The sequence below is a fragment of the Pelobates fuscus genome, chromosome 4, assembly GCF_036172605.1.
Source record: "Pelobates fuscus isolate aPelFus1 chromosome 4, aPelFus1.pri, whole genome shotgun sequence".
NCBI lineage: Eukaryota > Metazoa > Chordata > Amphibia > Anura > Pelobatidae > Pelobates > Pelobates fuscus.
In genome coordinates this window covers 177040636-177060915 of record NC_086320.1, presented here as the reverse complement: position 1 = coordinate 177060915, position 20280 = coordinate 177040636, and positions in this window count along the sequence as shown.

The window sequence follows — 20280 nt, the reverse complement described above, 5'->3', positions numbered from 1 at the left end:
CTTATTTCCCAAGTTCAGAACAGAATCTGCGTTGCCGAACAGTGATCCAGAAGTATGTTTGGTTATTATCATTCAAAGTTTTATGCAAAATCAGAATAATCATTGCCAAGGCAGGTGTCGGCGAATGTGGAGTTTTGCTACTGAAGATGGAGTTATTTACAGTGGAATGTGGAGACATTTTGGGTAGAGGAGGAATGTCAAAATATTGGTGGCAGACATGGACTATTGTCAGGAGAATATAAGGATGACAATTGTGGCAGTATAATAGGGGTGGGGGTTAATTGGCAGAAATAGCAGGGAAGGGTGTCTTTGGAGGGGGAATCATTGGTATATAAATTGGCGGGATACTTGATATGAATATGTAAATAAAGAGAAGAAATGGATTGATAACTGAATGTTATTACAGGGATACATTACACAGCTATATAGGTGCAGTGTGTATAGGCCTATCGTAGTGTTTCCTAGCAATAGAAGGTTTCTGAGTATCACACAGCTCCACAGCAATATTCAGGAAGTATGAATGTAGCACAGAGATTTATAGCAATGTGCAAAGTGCAGCAATTTCCAGTGTGCATGAGTGTACAGGGCCAACTTTAGGTCATTAGGCGCACTGTGCGAAAAATCTTCACAGCCTTCCCTCATCATACCCCTTCTTCATTTATAGTGTGTGTGTTTAGGCTAGTGTAGTGTTTCTATTGGGGATTTATTAAATTTTTATTTACAGATAGGGAGCAGGCTGACCTCTAGTGGTCAGTGTGCTGGGAATCTGGTCTGCCAGACTGTTACAGACAGGACAAGAAATTTTACCTTATCGTTGGGATTGCTGTTTCTGCTCCGGAGCACCGGGTGGCTGCTGGGATTGAGTGCAGCACCTATCTGCATTATTGCAATACTGTTACAGACAGACACACACACAATTACAGATTGTCTCACTTACAGACACATACACAGTTATAGGCAATCTCACACAGTTACAGACAGACACACACACACACATAGGCGTGCGCACGGGGTGTGCCGGGTGTGCCTAGGCACACCCCTAATCTCTGTGGCATGCCTATGGATTGAGACCGGCAGGGGAGATCTCAGAATCTCCCCTGTCGGCTCATGCAGAGCCGGCGCTATCCGAGCGCCGGCTCTGCTCTAAGCCTCCATGGGCCTGTGGGGAGATCAAAAATCTTCCTCACCGCCCCACAGCAGCATGGAGGGAGGCAGGAGAGGACCCGGGGAGCTCTAACCAGATCTTGTGAGAGTGAACTCTAGCCCCGCAGGAGATGAGATGGCACATAGCAGCAAGGATCCCCCTCTCTACATAAGGTAATGATACCGGAGAAACTGACGGAAGCGAAGCACAGAGAGATGGACACAGGTTTCTTCAGGAAGGAAGAGATTCTTTATTGGATCACCGATCGGGACTCAGAGGGACTAGCGTCACCAAAATACAGCAAAGTCTGAGCCCCGGACAATAGTGCAGGCTCCTTATATAGGCATATAACTCCTCCCATATTAAGCTCCACCCGCACATTCTCTTAACCAATCAACCCAAATAAGAATTAACTTCCTGTTTGACCGCATGGCTTGTCCAGCACAATGGAGGAGGGGGAATACTATATCCTGTATTCTTGCACATGCTCCGTACACTACTGATCGTATCTTGCCTCGTGCAACCAACTGATCGATACGTCAGCATATGCACGTACACATGCCACGTGGTAATCTCGGCCTACTAAATTTATTTTTACCGAGATTCCACCACATTCCCCCCTTTGATGCCTCTTGATATTTTACAATTACTTGAGGCATCACTTAACCTTGGTTTGCTTACACCGCAAGTTACCTTGAACCAGACCAGACTTATCTTATGATGTGAATCTTTTAACACTCATCTTCCTGCATTGATTCTCCTTGATCTAAAGCCTTATACTTATAAATCGCCATTATCTGTGCAGCAGCCTTCCTCTCTGCTATACTTCCTATCAGGCTTTGCACAGACCTAACTACTAAGGGTATAAGACACGGTAGGAGTAGACACAACAGTAAAATCAGTAGGACTCCACCTACCACTGCCTTAAGCCCTCCAAACCATTCATACCAGCTACCAAACCAACTACTTGGATTGTACCCTTTCCATACCTGAGTCTCTCTGCTATACTTCCTATCAGGCTTTGCACAGACCTAACTACTAAGGGTATAAGACACGGTAGGAGTAGACACAACAGTAAAATCAGTAGGACTCCACCTACCACTGCCTTAAGCCCTCCAAACCATTCATACCAGCTACCAAACCAACTACTTGGATTGTACCCTTTCCATACCTGAGTAGGCACATGCGCTAGTTTAACCATATGGCTAGTAAGCTCAGCTATTGCTTGCCCTTCGTCGTCTATTTGAAGACAGCAATTGCTTAGGTTAAACTTCCCACATACACCTCCCTCTACTGCCAAAAGGTAATCCAAGGCTAATCTATTTTGGTAGACTGCTGTCCTCATCCTGGTGTTATGCTTCGCTAGAAGATTGAGCGCTTGTGATGTCTCATTTGTGATAATCTCAACCACCGCCTGTAATCTTATAATACGGTTGAGCATATAAATAGGGGTTCTATAACCAAAGGTACCATCCTCAGCCCACGTGGCTGGCCCATAATAGTCTATGATACGCTGGGGAGGCCATTCATTATCTTCCCAGGTGCCTATCTCTATGGGTCCCCTTTTCTTCCTATGATTCACATCATACACTTTAACACCTAAAGTCTCACCTGTTTCAATCGGTAACAAGAAGAAGGATGGTTTGAGCATACCCAACACACATGCCCCTTCCCAGTCCTGTGGCAGCTCCGAATAGGCTTTCTTACCACAGATCCAGTACAAATTTGCTGGGGCTCTCCAGGTAGATGTGATGGATAAATCAAACCACACATCCTTTAAATTGGCGTATCTAGCAAACGGGTTTGATGGTTCTGAGACATTTGAAGCCGACCACCAAGTTGTATTCTTTGTATCATCATCATAAGCTTTTTGCCCTAGACAAGTTAATTCTCCTACAGAAGTGTTATACATTATTCCTTTCCTTGCTATGCAAACATAACCTATGATGGAGGTCTTTAATCTCCACTCAGATTTACCTCTAACACTCATATGATAATCGGCTTGTGTAGATATTAATTGGTCAACTGCCTCAGAACCGGACATTACCTCCTTTGCTTCCCAAGGCCATTGGTCTCCCATGTTAGTACCTCCACACACATAGCAGTTGGTAACATTAAGACTACCGGCAATACTTTCAGCTAGATCGATAAACAGGTTTTTAGCATTATGGGGGATCTTATTATCTATACTCATCTCTTCGTAAAAGGAATGGTATACTTGATGAGTCTGGGAGGATACCGTATCAGTCTCTATTCCTATAAACAATAATGTCCCAGGATCTAAACCCGTCCCGTATATCTGAAACCCAAATAAATTTCCATACTTATCTAAGAACTTGTCGGGGTTATTAATGAGTATATGGACTGGGTTGCATTCCATAGACTTACAATAAGGGCTAGTCGGCAACTTAGTCACTATCATGTCTTTGTCTACTGTCTGTCCCCAAGTCGCCCACCCCACACAAGACCAATATGGACAAAAGTTATAGTCTTTATTTGGGCATCTAGGACTCACATATTTATTTTTGCTACTGGGACAAATGTATTTATCGTTAGACCCATACGTCCTCTCCCATCTAAGATCCCCACATACATTCCACGGCTTTCTACCACTCGATATCGCTTTACACGCATCAAATAGCAGAACACCCGAAGAATGTACGGATTCTAACACCGTCTTATTAATTAGGGTCCCCTGAGGATCTCCATTCCTGAGAGTCAACCAAATTGTACGAGGTTGATACTCTGGACTGAAGCACTTAGGTTCTCCTACTCCTAAATGGCACACACTATAGTCTATATTTAAGTATCTACATCTCAATACATCTCCTTTACACTCGTATTGTGAATGCCAAATTAGGGTTTGGGAAATATGGTTACCTGTTCTCGTAGTCTTAATGCATACCTCACAGCTAGGAGTGTCGGTACCTCTACCTTCCTGAATATAAAAACACATATAAATAAACACAATCAAAAGCACATCTTTCGCCGTCATCCTCAGTCTTCGTCCGTGCGATGGAACCTCAGCTTCCAGGATGTGAGGGCTGCAGGGAATGGAGTTCTGCTCGTCTTCACAGGTGTCCCTTCGAGACTTTCCTGGCTTATACACTATGTGATGGTAAGCGGACAGGCTTTATTATGGCCTTCTCACTCACACCTGTAACAATAAAATTTGTAATCCACAATAATTCCTCGTTACTCCGACTGAGTAGTGCGTTTCAACCGGATCTTGCAGGGATTCTCTGGATCTGCTGTAACTTGCCAAGAATCAACTGCTGCTGGCTTAACCCTGGAGTGATGTATCCACGGAGTCACTTCTGCTACTTTTATCGCTGTAGGGGTAGACAAAAGAACAACATAAGGACCTCTCCACTTGGGCCCTAACGGTACATTATTCCACTCTTTAATCCACACTTGGTCTCCTGGATGATAACTATGAACAGGGGGATAAATATTCACAGGTAATCTATCTTGTACCCATTTCTGTACCTCCTCCATAGTCTTACCCAACTCTACAACCTGCTGCCGGGTAATTCCTTCTCCCAACTGACTCAAATCCCCCCTTAAGTTACCAAGTACGGGAGGTGGTCGCCCATACATAATTTCAAAAGGAGAGAGGCCCATCCTTCTGGTAGGGGTACTGCGGATTCGCAATAGAGCTATAGGTAAGAGAACGTTCCACTTAAGTTGGGTTTCCTGACACATTTTAGCCAACTGGTTCTTTATAGTTCTATTCATTCTCTCTACCTTACCAGAACTCTGGGGTCTATATGCAGTATGAAGCCTCCACTTTATACCAAGCATATGAGTCAGTTGTTGTAGGCACTGGTGAACAAAAGCTGGACCATTGTCCGATCCTATAGAACAGGGTAGTCCATATCGGGGTATTATTTCTCGTAGCAGGAATCTCACAACTTCTCCTGCTTTCTCTGTACGAGTAGGACATGCTTCTACCCAGCCTGAATAGGTGCACACAATTACCAGCAGGTAACGATGTCCACCCGATTTAGGCATCACTGTAAAGTCTATTTGTAGATCGGACATGGGGAGTCCCCCCATAAACTGGACTCCTGGTGGTTTTACTGGTCCTTGTCTTGCATTATTCTTAGCACACGTTACACATCTGCGTACAATGGCCTGAGTCAAGTTGGACAATCTTGGTATGTAGAAATGTTTCCTGAGAGATTCTTCAGTACTGTCTCTCCCAGAATGTGTCCCGTTATGATAATTTTGGACAATTTCTACTGCTAGTGATGCTGGTATGACTATTCTTCCATCTTCTAGCTGATACCACTTGTTCTCCAAATACTTTCCCGGTTCAGTCTTTAACCACTCCTCTTCTTGAGCTGTATAAACTGGAGTCCATTGGGACAATGGAGTTGGTATAAGAGCAGCTATATGCCCCACATACTCCTGTCTTCCTGATTCAGCAGCACGCTTAGCTGCACTATCTGCCATCCGATTTCCCTTGGTTACATCACCATCTCCTCTCAGATGCGCTCGACAATGTATAATACCGACTTCTTTCGGCTCCCACACTGCTTCCAATAGTTGTAGGATTTCAGCTGCGTACTTGATTTCTTTGCCTTCTGAATTCAGTAGTCCTCTTTCTTTATACAAAGCTCCGTGGGCATGAGTGGTTAAAAACGCATACTTAGAGTCCGTATAGATATTTACTCTTAAACCTTCAGCCAATTGTAACGCTCGTGTTAGTGCTATTAATTCTGCCTTTTGTGCTGATGTTCCTTTTGCCAGTGGCCGAGCTTCTATCACCTTGTCTATTGTTGTCACTGCATATCCTGCATAGCGGATCCCTTCTTTCACATAACTACTGCCGTCGGTATAATATTGAACATCGGGGTTCTGGATGGGAAAATCACGAAGATCTGGTCTACTTGAAAATACTTCATCCATTACTTCCAAACAATCATGTTGACTTTCAGTAGGTTGTGGCAAAAGGGTAGCTGGATTTAAGGTGTTTACAGTCTCTAAATGCACTCTTGGGTTTTCACACAACATTGCTTGATACTTGGTCATACGGCTGTTACTAAACCAATGATTTCCTTTGTAATCCAACAACGTCTGTACTGCATGTGGGACTCGTACATAAAGTTCTTGACCCAGAGTGAGTTTATCGGCTTCAGCTACTAGCAGGGCGGCTGCAGCTACGGCTCTTAGACAAGGTGGAAGTCCGCTGGCCACTGCATCCAGTTGCTTAGACATGTAGGCAACAGGTCTTTGCCATGATCCCAAGTACTGTGTCAATACTCCCACAGCCATTCTTCTCTGCTCGTGTACATATAAGTAGAATGGTCGTGTGTGATCAGGTAGACCTAATGCTGGGGCACTCATCAAAGCCTTCTTCACATCTTCAAATGCCGTTTGCTGTTCTTGGGTCCATAAGAAGGGGTCGTGCTCTGTACCTTTGATGGCTGCGTACAGAGGTTTTGCTAGTATCGCATAGCTGGGAATCCATATCCTACAGAAGCCTGCTGCCCCCAAGAATTCTCGCACTTGTCTTCTATTCTTGGGTATTGGTATTTGGCAGACAGCTTCTTTTCTCTCTGGCCCCATAATCCTTTGACCTTCAGAGATATGGAATCCCAGATACTTGACAGTTGGCAAACACAACTGAGCCTTCTTTCTAGACACCTTGTATCCTGCCTTCCAGAGAATGTGTAGTAGATCGTGCGTTGCTTGCTGACAGATTTCTTTTGTAACTGCTGCTATCAACAAGTCATCTACATATTGTAACAAGACACACTCTCCTGGGATGGACTCGAAATCCAATAGATCTTGACTTAGGGCTGAACCAAATAGGGTAGGTGAATTTTTAAACCCTTGGGGTAGTCTTGTCCAAGTCATTTGGCGTTTTGAGCCCGTTACAGCATTCTCCCATTGGAAAGCGAAAATACATTGACTTTCTGCGGCAATTCGGAGGCAAAAGAAGGCATCTTTGAGATCTAAGACTGTGAAGTAAGTAGCCCCGCCCGGAATTAAAGCAAGCAGGTTATATGGATTGGGTACAACTGGATGTATACTAACAACCGCATCATTGACTGCTCTTAAGTCCTGCACAGGTCGATACTCATCTGTACCGGGCTTTTGAACAGGCAGCAATGGGGTGTTCCAGGGGGAAGTACAGAATTTTAGGATACCATACCGTATGAACTTATCCAGATAGGATTGGATGTTCTTCTTAGCCTTCTGTGGGATGTGGTATTGTCTTAGGCTCACTGGATAAACCCCAAGTTTCAGTTCAATTTTTATAGGTGGAATATTGCGGGCCAGTCCTGGTGGGTTGTTCTCTGCCCAAACTCCTGGTATGTTAAACAATGTCTCATCACTCCTAGGGTTTTGGCTAGTCAACGCTGTATAAAGTCGCCACTCTTCTTCTTTTGGTACGGATAAAGTCATAATACCTGAGGGTCCATTAAACTTTAAGGATGTTGTTCCATTTGGTAGGAACGTAATCTGCGCTTGTAATTTTGATAGCATATCACGTCCCAGCAATTGGACTGGACATTCAGGCATATAAAGGAATTGGTGTTTTACTACGTGGCCTCCCAATGTACAGAGTCGACTTTTAAGAACCGGTTTTTCAGCACTTCTTCCAGTTGCTCCTATCACAGTAATAGTCCTTCCAGATGGAGGAGCAACTAGATTAGTCACCACTGAATGTTCAGCACCAGTGTCGATCATGAACGCACTCCTTTTCCCCCCTATTGATACATCGACCATAGGCTCCGCTCGACCAAGGGGGATGGAGCCCGGTCGGTATCAATAGTCCTCCATGACCGTGTCAGCCAATCCTACGAAGTCCCTACCTTCTCTATCGCGGGACCTTTGCGCTGCTGGAATATACCTGTCTTCCCTAACACTTCCTCTGTTCCCATTACTCCCTCTATACCCATTACTCCCTCCGGGGCCTCCTCTACCTCTCGCTCTGCCTCTAAAGTTTCCGTAACCTGACCTAGGTCTGTCTCTCTCAGACTGTTCTCTTCGCGGACACTCATTTCTCCAATGCCCTTCTTCCCTACAGTAAGCGCACTGATTCCTACTTAGAGGTTCCTCATTCCACTTACTATCGCCTCTATCTGGGCCCCGTCTATCTACGCCTGCGATCGCTACCGCTAGCATATCAGCCTTTTTACGCATCTTGCGCTCTTCCTCTTTCTTATTTTCTGTATCCCTGTTCATATAAACCTTATTAGCTACCTCCATTAGTTGGGTGATGGACATACCTGCAAACCCTTCTAACTTTTGTAACTTGCGCTTAATATCTCCGTATGCTTGGCTGACAAAGGCGGAGTTAACCATTCGGGAATTGTCTGCGTCTTCCGGATTAAAGGGGGTATACAAGCGGTATGCCTCCAATAATCGGTCATAAAAGACACTGGGCGCTTCATCGCTTTTCTGGATCACCTCAACTGTCTTCGACATGTTAATGGCTTTCTTTCCTCCTGCTTTCATGCCAGCAATTATAGCGTCTCTATAGGCTCTGAGTTGAACCATATCAGCACCATTTACGTTCCAATCGGGATCAGTGTTGGGATAATGTGTTGTGGCCCATGCTGCTGGATTAGCTTGGTTCAAAGCACGGGCTCTATCCTCTAGTGCTTTAATGGCTGCTTGATTTATTCTTGTCCTTTCCTCATTGTTAAATAAAGTCATTAGTAACTGCTGGCAATCAGCCCATGTCGGATTATGCGTCTGTACTATTGAGGTGAACAGATCAGTCATGGCTTGTGGTTTCTCAGTATACGAGGAATTATGGGTCTTCCAGTTTAAAAGGTCGGTAGTGGTAAATGGGACATATACGAAGACTGGGTCAGCGTGTGCCATTTGACCTGCGGCATCGATATAAGCTGACCCGGGATTTAGGCGAAGAGGCATCTGATAGTGCTTTAATTGTTGGGCACCAGTCAACTGTCGGGTTTGGATAGGGCTACGTAGAGAGGCGTCAGTCATGGGTTCCAGTCGGGGAGAAATAGGGTGTGGGGATGTGGGAGTTTGGTTTTGGGAAAAGGTGGTAAATAGAACACTTCGGGCCGAGCTAGATGAAGCTTGACCGGAAGTCTGAAGTGGCGCCAAATCAGGATATTCGTTTTTAATGGGGGTGGGTTCTGGTTCCGGAAGGGGAGATTTAGTACGAGGGGGGGTGGATCCTGTACTGGAGGAGGAAGCGGAAGTGGATGAGGGTAATGAGGGGAGGGGTGCAGGACTTCCTGCGTTTGCGTCACTTCTTCTTAACGGAAAGTAAGGGGGCGGCAAAGGGATCTCGGACTCAGGGGGCGTGTCCAAAATGGGCCTAACACCAGTCCTAGTGGACGAACAAGTCCTAGCTACCATGAGGCGACACTGCTCCTCGTGGCATGTCTGGAGCCATTTTGGCGAGTCATTTACGGCCTGTCTCCAACAGTCAATATAAGGAAACTGGCCGTAAAGTTCAGGCCTACCTGATACAGCCACGTGTAAGCGCTGTACCAGAGTTGGATCCAAACTGCCACGTGGCGGCCATGCCGCAACCAAAGTAGGCCACTCCCTAGTACACAAAGTAACTAAACGCACAGGAGACATCTTAACCCCAAAATCACAAGTTTTGAATCCCTTTTTAAAATTCTTCACCATACAACCTAAGGGATCCGGAATCGTTGACTGCGACGCACCCATACTTAACAATGGAACGTCGTCGACAACGAATACTATACACGCGTACTATTCAACAGTCACACCCGTTTCCTCTGGCAACAGCACCACGTGGTACGGTTACCAAGTGAAACGTACACAATAACAATAAACACTCAGGGAATTCCCGTACACACACAGCTGTTACACCAGTCACTATATAATCAATATTATGCCCTTTGGCGTAACTATACAGTCACCCACGCTATAATTCTCTATATACGAATTACCCGTCTATAACACACCCCAGTAACATCGTCTTTTACAAATAGCGGTTACAGTACGGTTAGCATAGGTCAAAGCACAAGTTAAGGTCACAATACAATTATTAGTGGTTATGGTGTTAAACATGCAATGGACGACAATGATTAGTACTTATTATACAATGTCAGTAAATATACAGGGTTATGGTACCGTGCACTATAATACAGCAACACACTATTAACACTCTCGCTAGACGGCTGAGCTCGCGCTATCTAACAAGATATACACGCTACTAAACAATCGCTAACACATTTACAATTCCCAACTAAACTATTGGCCAGTACCTTGAATGGACTACCTAAAAACAATCTACATACGTTTTGGTTAGCCACACTGCCCAATCACCACATATATAGCGAGCTAGAGAACCGAATTTACACAGACGCCTCTTAGTCGCACTATACAACGAGCTAGAGGACCGAATTTACACAGACGCCTCTTAGTCGTACTATCAAAAGTCTAGTGGGTTCCAAATTTACACGCCTTCCCACTTAGCCCAGATAGGATGAGAACTAGCGAACCGGATTTACACAGACGCCGCTTAGTCTCCCGGTCCCTCCGACCTAGCGAACAAAATATACACCCTAGAACGCTAGTCTAGACAAGACACCGGTGTCCGGCTAGGGCTTATTTTACACCAGAGCGCCCCGCCTGACTAACCAAATCAAACGGTCTGACTAAAGAGCGTTCGATCGAGCGGTGCGCCTTCGCTCCTTCCCTCCGACAGAGGGGGCAGATACACAGATTCAAAACCCCTTTGGGCCTACCGCACAATCGGTATACCCCTAGTGGGTCCTGCCGTCTAAAACAGCAGTTGTCTTACCTCCTCGTTCCTGAACCTGAGTTCACACTCATCGACGGGGACACCCCAGCACTTCTCACGTAGAGGCCGATGATCTCCTGGACAACGGCCCAGTGGCGCCGAGACGAAGGGAGGTCCACGCAGAAGTTCAGGGGTGCAGCCGTAGAGAACGTGGGCAAAGATAGACCGTCTCACGCCTCTGCCTCTCAGCTACCGTTGAACGATGAGCTTCCCAGCCAATGCACCAAATGATACCGGAGAAACTGACGGAAGCGAAGCACAGAGAGATGGACACAGGTTTCTTCAGGAAGGAAGAGATTCTTTATTGGATCACCGATCGGGACTCAGAGGGACTAGCGTCACCAAAATACAGCAAAGTCTGAGCCCCGGACAATAGTGCAGGCTCCTTATATAGGCATATAACTCCTCCCATATTAAGCTCCACCCGCACATTCTCTTAACCAATCAACCCAAATAAGAATTAACTTCCTGTTTGACCGCATGGCTTGTCCAGCACAATGGAGGAGGGGGAATACTATATCCTGTATTCTTGCACATGCTCCGTACACTACTGATCGTATCTTGCCTCGTGCAACCAACTGATCGATACGTCAGCATATGCACGTACACATGCCACGTGGTAATCTCGGCCTACTAAATTTATTTTTACCGAGATTCCACCACAGTAAGAGGGAAGGGGGGATATTTACTAATTTGCCCCCACCCCCACAATCCCTTCAAACACACAGCACCCACACAGCACACAAACAGCACCCACACACACACACACACAATAAACTAACAGCACCCTCACAAACACACACAGCACCCTCACACGCAGCACCCTCACACACAGCACACTCAGCACACTAACAGCACCCTCACAAACACAGCACCTTCACACACAAACAGCACCCTCACACACATACAGCAACCTCACACACATACAGCAACCTCACACAGCACACTAACAGGACCCTAACAAACACACACACACACAACCTCACCCACATAGCAGGGCCGGATTAAGAGCACACTGGGCCTGGTGCTGACAATTATGATGGGCCCGATTACGGAATCTTATCGACCAAAAACACTAAAACAGTCATACCTCCCAAGCGTCATGTATCTGATGGAGATGGTGCTGGAGGGAAACTCATAGGATTCAGCTATAAGAAAACACATACTCTATGCTAATCTCTCTCTAATTTTTGCTTTCATATTTCAAGTAAATCCATACCCCCTAACAGCAGTGTCCAGTGAAGCAGGAAGTCAATGGGCACGGTAAAAGGGTGGGCCACTGGTGCAAATCACGTAACCAGAACTGCCAAAAGGGGAGAACATGCCCAAAAAGGGGGCATGTCTGTCCAAAGAGTTTGAAGGACAGCCTGGCATGAATGCATGTCAGGCTGCCCGCCAATAATGCAGGCTGTCCAACTAAGGGCATACTATGCAGGCAGCACCCTGAGCTTGACATAAATGTGTCTAATGATGCGCTCACTCCATGCTTTCTAAGGACTGTCCCCTAGCACTCGCTGGTCCACTTGTCTCCTTACCTTCTTACTAGCAGGCAGAAGTTCCTGGTATATAGTCTGGGACAGAGAAAAGGTGTATGTAGTAAGTGTAAAAGAAAGGAGACATGCCACAGTGTTAGAGAGACCAACGTCTGCATTACCTAAACTAATTTTATTGTCAGCCAGTCCACACAAGTTTTGTTCCCATACATCCCTCTTAAGCTTCCAAACTTAAAGGGACACTATAGTCACCAGAACAACTACCACTTATTGTATTTGTACTGGTAAGTAGAATCATTCCATTCAGGCCCTTTGCAATAAACACTGTCTTTTCAGAGAAAATAACTCCACTGGCCACTCCTTAGATGGCTGCTAGAGGTGCTTCCTGTGGCAGTACTGCCTAGTGTGCAGCACTGCCATTCAGTGTCTCCACCCTCTGCATGCAGACACTGAACTTCCCTCATAGAGATGCATTGATTCAATGCATCTCTATGAGGAGATGCTGATTGGCCAGGGCTATGTTGGACTTGTGCTGGCTCTGCCCCTGATCTGCCTAGTTGACAGTATCAGCCAATCCTATGGGGAAGTATTGTAATTTGCTCAGACCACCACTTCTGATGATGTCAGCAGACAGTCAGTTCAGAGGCAGATCCAGCAGCATATTTTACTGTATTTAGGGAGTCAAGAAGGGGCCAGGGTGGTTGTTTTAACATAATAGGGTCAGAAATACATGATTGTGTTCCTGACCCTATAGTGCTCCTTTAAGCAAGAGTATGTGAAGAGTAGTTAGGGTTGCCACCTTTTTGGAAAATAAATACAAGCCTTAATCATTTGTATAATCAAGAGGAGTGACATCAGAGAAAATTCTGTAAAATCACCAACAAACTACTCAGTTTGATTCTGCTGTATAGATGGATTGCTCCCAGTGTCTCAGTCTCGCAAGTCACCAAGTGTCTCAGTGTCCCTATGTATCACAGTGTCAGTGTCCCCATGTCACCCAGACCCCTAGTCTCCCAGTGTCCCCATGTCTCAGTGTGTCCCTGTGTCACTAGGATACTGGGGACACAGTGAGACATGGGGACACAGTGAGACATGGGGACACTGAGAGACCCAGGGTGTCAGGGTACCTGCGGTCTCTACCTCCGAAAGAGGTAGAGACTTAGCTGTTCCTCCATCCAGACGGCCTGATGGCTCCCTTCCCCAAGGTCTATCCGGTCATGCAAGGCCGGCCGCGAGGGAGTGACTGCCTTTTACAGCATCTAGGCAGGAAGTTGTCATCAGGACACTCCTCCGGAACGACCTGTCACTCAATTGCTGCAGGACCAATCAGGACGCCTCGGAGGCGTGGTTACTGCTCTGAACAGGGTATTTAACAGAGCTTCGTTCATTAGCTCATTGCCCTGTCGTGGTTCTAGCTTGTTCTAGTCACTCAGTGCTTGTGTATTCGATTATCCCTTTTGGTTTTGACCCGGCTTGTTTACCTTACTCTGCTTATCTCTGTTACCCTTGATTCGGCTTGTCTCTCGCTTACCTGTCTTCTGTTACCCTCGACCTCGGCTTGTCTTTGACCATTCTATACTGTACTACTTACGTTAGTCCGGCCATTCTAAGGTCCGGTATACGTTTCTGGCTACTGTTTGTACTCTGCGTGTTGGATCCCTGTCCCGATCCTGACATTACGACAGGGCCCATGGATCCTGCAAGTACAAACAGTCAGCTTGCTTCTCCTGATCCTAGGTTTGAAGCCATGGATCACAGAATGGATCAGATGGCGCTTGCGCTACAGGCTCTATTATCTCGTGCCAATAACCCACCAGAGGAGATACGTAATACCCCTGTTTCTCCTGTCGGTTCAGGTCTAGAGGTAGCCACAGTGGGTGCTTCTTCTCGCATTACCCCCCCAGTACGCTATGGTGGGGCTCCTGAGAAGTGTCGTGGGTTCTTAAACCAAATTAGTATCCATTTTGAATTGCAACCTCGCTCTTATCCTACAGATAGGGCAAAGGTAGGATTTATTATCACCCTACTTATTGAGAAAGCTCTGAGATGGGCCAACCCATTATGGGAGAACGATAACCCATTAGTTTATAACTATAACGCCTTTGTAGCTGCTTTTAGAAGAACATTTGACCCTCCAGGTAGAAAGGTTAATGCAGCCAGATTACTGTTGCGTCTGAAACAGGAGAACCGAACACTGGTGGATTATGCACTAGAGTTCAGGTCTCTGGCGTCAGAGGTCAAGTGGAATGAGCAGGCGTATATGGATGTATTTTTGAATGGCTTATCTGAAGTATCTGAAGTAATCCTTGATGAGGTTGCTACCAGAGAACTCCCTGAGAATTTAGAGGATTTAATTTCGTTCATCTCTCGTATAGATGAACGTTTAAGAGAGAGACAGAACACTCGAGAGAGGAACCGGAGACCTTCTTTTAGGTTCGCCCCCGCTTTTCCAAGTCCTGACTCCACGGTATCTTTGCTTCCTGAACCTATGCAGATAGGGTATACCCGCCTCTCTGAGGAGGAAAGACAGTACAGGAGAAGAGAGGGTTTGTGTATGTATTGTGGAGCTAAGGGTCACTTACTCTCAAACTGTTCTAACCGCCCGGGAAACGCTCGCACCTAAGTCTCTCTAGAGGACAGGCCTTGGGTGTTTCTATTTTGTCCTCTACTCCTAATTATAAAGATCACAGGCTTCTGCTACCAGTTTCCTTAACTTGCGGGAGGGAAGTAGTAAGGACTATGGCTTTGATAGATTCCGGTGCTGCTGAGAATTTTATCGACCAAGCCTTTGCTAGTAAAAACAATTTCCCATCCCAGCTAAGGGAGACACCCTTGGCCGTTGAGGCCATAGATGGTAGACCACTACTAGACCCTGTTATCTTTCGTGAGACCATACCCATTGAGTTAAATGTTGGTATCCTACACGTGGAGAATTTATCTCTTCTGCTCATTTCGTCTCCTTCCGTTCCCATAGTTCTGGGGTACCCATGGTTGAAAGAACATAACCCTATTATTGATTGGGAATTAGGGGAGATACTCTCGTGGGGCCAGGGCTGCCAGGATCGGTGTTTGTGCAAGGTTTCTCCATTAGCTAATATTAACATACAGGAGAATCCTACTCAGTCCACAGAAAGACAAATACCAGACCTTTACCTAGACTTAAGGGCAGTGTTTGACAAGAAGAATGCCGATTCTTTGCCGCCACACAGGTCATTTGACTGTAAAATTAAGCTTCTACCCGGGACTATGCCTCCGAGGGGCCATGTATATCCTTTGTCTGTTCAGGAAAACTCGGTTCTAGAGGAGTATATTCAGGAGAATTTAGAAAAGGGATTCATCAGGAGGTCTTCTTCTCCGGCCATTAAAAAGAAAGATGGCACGCTGAGACCTTGTATCGATTACCGAGGCTTGAATAAAATAACTGTCAGAAATGCCTATCCCATCCCACTGATTACCGAGTTATTTGATCGTCTTAAGGGCTCCAAAATCTTCACCAAGTTAGATCTCAGAGGGGCTTACAATTTGGTGAGAATCCAGCAAGGTCACGAGTGGATGACGGCATTCAATACCCGGTATGGCCATTACGAATACACTGTTATGCCATTTGGACTATGCAATGCTCCTGCAGTATTTCAAGAGTTGATTAATGAGGTACTTAGGGAGTTTCAGCATGATTGTGTTATTGTTTACCTGGACGACATACTAATACACTCTAAGGAGATTGAGACTCACCATAGACAGGTCAGAAAGGTGTTACACAAACTTCTGCAACATGGTCTATACTGCAAATTGGAGAAGTGCAGTTTTGATCAGTCTCAGGTAGACTTTCTTGGGTACGTGATTTCTGGGGAAGGTTTTAAAATGGATCCTGGTAAACTCCAATCTATTTTAGACTGGCCTTTGCCCAAAGGACTCAAGGCTATCCAAAGGTTTATTGGTTTTTCCAACTACTATAGGCGCTTCATTAAGGGTTACTCCTCTATCATTGCGCCTATTACCAATATGACGAAACAAGGGGCTGATACTAAGTTCTGGTCTGAGGAAGCTCTTGGTGCTTTTAAGACTCTCAAGGAACTTTTTGCCTCAGCTCCCATTCTAGTTCATCCTGATACGACTCTGCCTTTCTTGCTCGAGGTCGATGCTTCTGAGACAGGAGTTGGGGCTGTTCTGTCTCAAAGGTTAGGGGTGGATAAACCGTTACACCCTTGTGGTTTCTTCTCTAAAAAAATTTCTGGGCCTGAGAGCAGATATGACATCGGGGAGAGGGAACTGTTAGCGGTCATTAAGGCTTTAAAGGAGTGGAGACATTTACTGGAAGGGACACTACACCCTGTTACTATTCTAACGGATCATAAGAACTTGTCTTATATTGGGGAGGCTAAGCGCTTGTCCGCCAGGCAGGCTCGCTGGGCTTTGTTCCTCACTCACTTTAATTATGTTCTTACATATAGACCTGGTTCTAAGAACTCTAAAGCCGATGCTTTGTCTCGTCAATATGAACCATCCACTATAACTGAACCACTTCTGTCCTCCATAGTTCCTAAGGGGAATATCATCGCGAACACGAATCTCAGGATTCACTCTCCATTGCTTTCTGAGATCATGAAGTTTCAGCATTTGGCACCCAAACAGACTCCTGGGGATCGACACTTCGTTCCTGCCGCTCTCCAACTGGAGGTGCTACGCTGTCTCCATAACAGCAAGGTGGCTGGGCATCCTGGCATCCGCAAGACTTATGCGCTGGTCTCTAAAGATTTTTGGTGGCCTGACTTACGCAAGGATATTAAAGAATTCATCGGGGCATGTGAAGTTTGTACCAAGACCAAGCTACCCCATTCGCTTCCATGCGGATTTCTGCACCCTTTAGAGGTTCCTGAAAAGCCTTGGTCCTGTCTGGCAATGGACTTCATTGTTGATTTGCCTATCTCTAAAAAGCAGACTGTCATCCTCACTGTGGTAGAAAGATTTACTAAAATGGCTCACTTCATTCCCTTACCTAAACTCCCATCTTCGCCCGAATTAGCGGAGATATTCGCCAGGGAGATTTTCCGTTTGCATGGGATACCTTCCCAAATTGTCTCTGACAGAGGCTCCCAATTTGTTTCCCGTTTTTGGAGATCATTCTGCTCCCAACTAGGCATCAAATTGAATTTCTCCTCTGCCTATCATCCTCAGTCCAATGGAGCTGCTGAACGCACTAACCAAAAAGTTGAACAATATTTACGTTGTTTCGTTTCAGAACACCAGGACGATTGGGTCGGTTTGATTCCTTGGGCGGAGTTTGCACATAACAATCTCATTTGTGATTCTACGCATTCTAGCCCTTTTTTATTGAATTATGGCTTTCATCCTTCCATCCTTCCTTCGGAGTCTTCTTCTCAAGGGATACCGTCGGTGGATGTTCATGTTGCCAATTTAAGAGAGTTGTGGGATCAAACTCGACAAATCCTTCTGCACAATTCTACGCTGGTTAAAAAAACACGCTGACAAACGTAGAAGGGCAGCACCGGTGTTTGTTCCAGGCGATAGAGTATGGTTAAGTACTAGAAACATTCGGTTAAAAGTGCCGTCCATGAAGTTTGCTCCTCGATATATTGGACCTTACAGGGTACTGTCTCAAATTAACCCAGTTGCGTATCGTTTAGCGTTGCCTAATGCCTTACGCATTCCTAATTCATTTCATGTTTTCTTGCTAAAACCATTAATATGTAACAGGTTCTCCTCCACGATCGCCCCTCCCCGCTCAGTTCAGGTGGAGGGTCAGGAGGAGTATGAGGTCAATTCCATCGTTGATTCTCGAATCTCCCGGGGGAAACTGCAATATCTGGTCGATTGGAAGGGTTATGGTCCTGAGGAGAGAAGTTGGGTACCTCAGGAGGAGGTGCATGCTCCCCGTCTCCGCAGGGCGTTTCACTCTCGATTCCCTTCTCGCCCTGGTGTATTCCGCCCGGTGGGCGTATCTGAGAGGGGGGGTACTGTCAGGGTACCTGCGGTCTCTACCTCCGAAAGAGGTAGAGACTTAGCTGTTCCTCCATCCAGACGGCCTGATGGCTCCCTTCCCCAAGGTCTATCCGGTCATGCAAGGCCGGCCGCGAGGGAGTGACTGCCTTTTACAGCATCTAGGCAGGAAGTTGTCATCAGGACACTCCTCCAGAACGACCTGTCACTCAATTGCTGCAGGACCAATCAGGACGCCTCGGAGGCGTGGTTACTGCTCTGAACAGGGCTAACAGAGCTTCGTTCATTAACTCATTGCCCTGTCGTGGTTCTAGCTTGTTCTAGTCACTCAGTGCTTGTGTATTCGATTATCCCTTTTGGTTTTGACCCGGCTTGTTTACCTTACTCTGCTTATCTCTGTTACCCTTGATTCGGCTTGTCTCTCGCTTACCTGTCTTCTGTTACCCTCGACCTCGGCTTGTCTTTGACCATTCTATACTGTACTACTTACGTTAGTCCGGCCATTCTAAGGTCCGGTATACGTATCTGGCTACTGTTTGTACTCTGCGTGTTGGATCCCTGTCCCGATCCTGACACAGGGACACTAAGAGACATGGGGACACTGAAAGACCAGGGGACACAAAGACATGGGGATACTGAGACATTTAGGGAAACTGGGAGAAATGGGGACACTGAGACACTGAGACACTAGGGACATTGAGACACTAGGGACATTGAGACACTAGGGACATTGAGACACTAGGGACATTGAGACACTAGGGACACTGAGACACTAGGGACACTGAGACACTAGGGACACTGAGACACTAGGGACACTGAGACACTAGGGACACAGAGACATGGGAACACAGACACTGGGAGATTAGGGGACACTGGCTGGGAGACAGACACTTGGGGATACTGGGAGACATGGGGACAGTTGCGGACATAGACATGGGGACACTGGGAGACATGGGGACATTAGGCACACTGAGACACTAAGAACACAGACACTGGGAGACATGGGCACACTGAAACATTTTGGGACACTAAGACACTAGGGACACAGACATGGGAACACAAACACTGGGAGACTAGGGGACACTGGCTGGGAGACAGACACTTGGGGACACTGGGAGACATGGGGACACCAAGACACTAGCGACACTGGATGGGGGACATGGGGACACTGAGTGAAATGGGGACATAGTGTCTCCGTGTCCCAATGTCTCAGTGCCTCCCAATGTCCCTATGTCTCACAGCGTCCCCATGTGTCTGTGTCCCCATGTTTTCCAGTGTCCCCAAGTGTCTCAGTGTTTCCAGGTCTCCCAGTGTCTGTGTCCCCATATGTCCTAGTGTCTCAGTGTGTCCTAGTGTCTGTGTCCACTAGTGTCTCAGTGTCCCTATATGTCTCCTAGTGTCTCAGTGTCCCCATGTGTCCCTGCTGCCTTTCCCCCCATCCCTCACTTACCTGAGCTGTAGAGCTGCTGTCTGGACTCTGTGCTGTGTAGCTGCTCCCCACAGATCCGTAAGTAGTAGAGATAGGCAGGGATATGCTGTAACTTCCTATCCCTGCCTCTCTCCACACACAGTGACCCCTACTGCCCGGTGCTGGTATTGCAGAGTAATCTCCATTTATTTTGAGAAAAATACCTGCATTTGTATTGCCGGTATTACTGCAATATTGGCATGGCCAGGCAGCCTCAGATACTGGCTGTGCCAGTAAAATACAAGTGAGGTGGCAAACCTAAGAGTAATGTGTAAAAAAAAAAAAAAAAAAATTTTTTTTTTTTTTAAAATGGGCCTATTCCATGGGCCTGGAGCTGCAGCTCCATCAGCCCCTATGTTAATCCGGCCCTGCCACATAGCACACTACCAGCACCCTCACACACACATCACACTAACAGCACCTTCACACACACAGCACCCTC